Source organism: Orycteropus afer, unplaced genomic scaffold, assembly GCF_000298275.1.
Source record: "Orycteropus afer afer isolate SDZICR_OR568_19922 unplaced genomic scaffold, OryAfe1.0 scaffold00017, whole genome shotgun sequence".
Classification (NCBI taxonomy): Eukaryota; Metazoa; Chordata; class Mammalia; order Tubulidentata; family Orycteropodidae; genus Orycteropus; species Orycteropus afer.
This window is the reverse complement of record NW_006921604.1, coordinates 20,359,241-20,362,918: the sequence shown is the minus strand read 5'-3', so window position 1 is coordinate 20,362,918 and position 3,678 is coordinate 20,359,241.

The window sequence follows — 3,678 nt, the reverse complement described above, 5'->3', positions numbered from 1 at the left end:
AATAGATAACACATTGCAAGGGCAAAGGAATAGAATTAAATCAACCAAAGAGAGAATTAGTGAGATTGAAGACAAATCCCTCAATACTACTTTGTTAGAGGAACAATCAGAAAGAAAGAAAGTCCTAAGATTTATATGGGAAGGAAGGTTGGGCAATCCTACTTCTGTAGTGATATCGCCTTGGAAACCCAAGGAGGGGTCACTATGAGTCAGGGCCGACTCGATGGCAAACAACAACAACCTTCAAGAGGAGTAACTTACATGTGATTGGAATTCCAGAAAAGAAAGAGAGAAAATTGTCAAAGACTTTTTAGAAAAGAACTTTCCTCATATGATTGTCTAGCTTTCACATGCATATGAGGCAATTGAAAATACCATGGCTTGGGCTGGGTGCACCTTAGTCTTCAAAGTGACATCTTTGCTTCTTAAAACTTTAAAGAGGTCTTTTGCAGCAGATTTGCCCAGTGCAATATGATGTCTGATGTTTTGACTGCTGCTTCAATGGGTGTTGATTGTAGACCCAAGTAAAATGAAATCTACCATAATAGGAGAAGATTTTAATACAACACTTTCAATGAAGGATAGAACAACTAGAAAGAAACTCAGCAAAGACACCAAAGAACTAAATAATACAATTGACCAAATTGACCTTATAGACATATTTAGTATAATTCATCCAACAATAGCATAATATACATTATTTTCTAGTGCACATGGAACATTCTCCAGAATAGACCACATTTTAGGCCACAAAGTGAGCCTCAATAAATTTTAAAAACATTGAAATACTACAAAGCATCTTCTTAGATAACAATGCTATAAAATTAGAAATCAATAATAAAAAGATCAAGAAAACACATGGAAACAGAATAACACCGTCCTCCAAATTACTGGTTAATAGAAGAAATATAAAATGAAATTTAAAAACTCTTTCAATCCAATGAGAAAGAAACTACAATATTCCAAAATCTTTGGGACACAACCAAAAACTCAGAGAGAAATTTATAGCGATAAATGCACACAGCCAAAAAAAAAAAAAAAGAGCTTAACCCAACATCTCCAACATTTAGAAAAAGAGCAGTAAAAAAAGCCTGCAGTCTCCAGAAGAAAAGAAATAATAAAAATTGGAGCAGAGATAAATGAAATGGAAAAGCAATAGACAGAATCAACCAGACTAGAAGTTGGTTCTCTGAAAAGATTAATGAAATAGACAAATCACTGGCAAAGTTAACAAAGGAGAAGGATAAGATGCAAATAACATGAATAAGAAATGAAATAAGTGATGTCAGTCAGAACTAACCAAAATAAAAGGGATACTATCAGGATACTCTGAAGAACTATACTCCAAAAAGTTTGAAAATCTAAAATAAATGGACAGAATTCTAGAAATACACTACCTACCTAAACTAAACCAACATAGACTGAGGAAATAATTTGAAAAGACCCATAACAAAAGAAGAAATTGAACTAGTCATTTAAAAAAAAAAACCCTAACAACAATAACAACAAAAATCCTGGCCCAGACGGCTTTACTGAAGGATTCTACCAACCATTCAGAGAAGAACTGACCCATATCTGACTCAAACTATTACAGAGCATAGAAAAAGATAGTTTACTCTCAAATTCATTCTATGAAGTAAGTATAACCTACATACTAAAACCAGGCAAAGGCACCACTAAAGGAAAATTACATACCAATATTTCTCATGAATATAAATGCAAAAATCTTCAACAAAATCCTAGCCAATAGAATCTAACACTATATAAATAATAATAATAATAATAATACATTATGACCAAGTAGGATTCATACAGGTATGCAAGGATGGCTCTGCATTAGAAAAGCAATCAATGCAATCCATAACATAAATAAAATAAAGGAAAAGAACCACATGCCTATGTCAATCAATGCAGAAAAGACATTTGATAAAATCCAACATGGATTCCTGATAAAAACTCTCAGCCAAATATAAATAGAAGGGAAATTCCTCAACATAAGAAAGGGCATATATGCAAAGCCAACAGTCAATATTATTTTCAATGGAGGGACACTAAAACCATTCCCCTTGTTAATGGAAACCAGACAAGGATGCCCTCTATCACCACTTCTATTCAACATTGTATTGAAAGTCCTAGCCAGGGCAATAAGGCCAGAAAGGGAAATCAGAGGCATCCAAATTGGTACAGAAGAAGTAAAACTATCCTTATTTGCAAATGATATGATCTATACATAGAAAATCCCAAAACATCAGCAAGAAAACTACTGGAACTAGGTGAATGATTTAGCAAAGTGGCAGGATGCAAGACCAACATACAAAAATCAATTGCATTCTCTACATCAACAAAGAGATCTCTGAAAAGGAAATATGCAAAATAATACCAATTACAATAGCTACCTAAAAGATAAAATACTTCTGAATAAATCTTATCAGGGACATAAAAGACATACAAAAAACCCTACAAAACACTACTACAAGAAAATATAAGAGGCCTACATAACTGGAAGAATATGCCATGCTCATGGATGGAAAGACTGAACATTGTGAAAATGTCAGTAATATCCAAACAGTCTATACAGTCAATGCAATCCCAATTCGTTCCATCAACATTCATTAAGGACATGGAAAAAGCAATCACTAATTTAATACAGAAAGGAAAGAGACCTCAGATAACCAAAGCACTGCTGAAGAATAATAAAGTAGGAGGTTTCATACTTCCTGATGTCAAAAACCACAATACAGCCACTGTAGTCAAAACAGCCTGATACTGGTATAACAGACATAGACCAGTGGAACAGAATTGAGAACCCAGAAATAGATTCATCTGTCTATGGACAGCTGATCTTTGACAAAGTGCTAAAACACATTAAATGGGGAAGAGATAGTCTCTTTAACTAATGATGCTGGCAAAAAACTGAAAAAACATCATACCTCACACACACACAAAAGAACTGAATATGGATCAGAGGTTTAAATGTGAAACCTAAAACTGTAAAGTTCATAAAAAAAATGGGGCAAACTTAGAGGCCCTAATTTATGGCATAAATAGACTATCAAACATAACCAAAAATGCACAAACAGCAGAAGGTGACTGGGACCTTTTAAAATTTAATTATTATGTGCATCAAAAGACTTTTTCCAAAAGATTTTGACTCTTTCCCTAGAGATTGGGAAAAAATATTTGGCAATGACATATCCAATGAGGGACTTATCTCTAAAATTTACAGAAAACTTCAACACCTCAACATCAAAAAGACAAAGTCCAAAGATATTTAGGTGTCAAAAAAAAAAAAAAAATGTTCAAAATCATTAAACACTACAGAGATGCAAATGAAAACAACAATGACATATCATCTCACCACAGCAATAAAAGCAAAATTCAACAAGACAGAAAACAAAAAAAGGCTGGAGAGGGTGTGGAGAGATTGAGACTCTCATACACTGCTGTTGGGACTGTAAAATGGTACAAACACTGTAAACAGTTGGTGCTTCCTTAAAAAGTTGGAAATAGAAACACCATTTGATCCAGCAATCTGACTACTAGGTATATTATCCTAAAAAGTGAGAGCTGTCACGTGAATAGGTATATGTTATTGTTGTTAGGTGCCATCAAGTCGCCTCTGACTCATGGCAACACTATGTACAACAGAATGAAACACTGCCCAGTCCCACACCAGCT